Raw genomic sequence first — 215 nt, forward strand, 5'->3', positions numbered from 1 at the left:
ACAACGTCTCAAACGTGGTAGACCTATTGGTTCCAAAGATAAACAGCCTCAGAAGTCCAAGAGAGGTGCTGGATCCGAGAGCATCAAGGAAACTGTCCAGAACATTGATGGACCGGCCGAGCCGACCAGAACGATCGAGCCAAGTGAGCCGGCCACACCAAATGATCAGACCGTTCCAAATGATGGGGTTCGGGACGCCGAATTTCATGGGACAC

The sequence above is a fragment of the Brassica oleracea genome, chromosome C5, assembly GCF_000695525.1.
Source record: "Brassica oleracea var. oleracea cultivar TO1000 chromosome C5, BOL, whole genome shotgun sequence".
NCBI classification, from domain to species: domain Eukaryota; kingdom Viridiplantae; phylum Streptophyta; class Magnoliopsida; order Brassicales; family Brassicaceae; genus Brassica; species Brassica oleracea.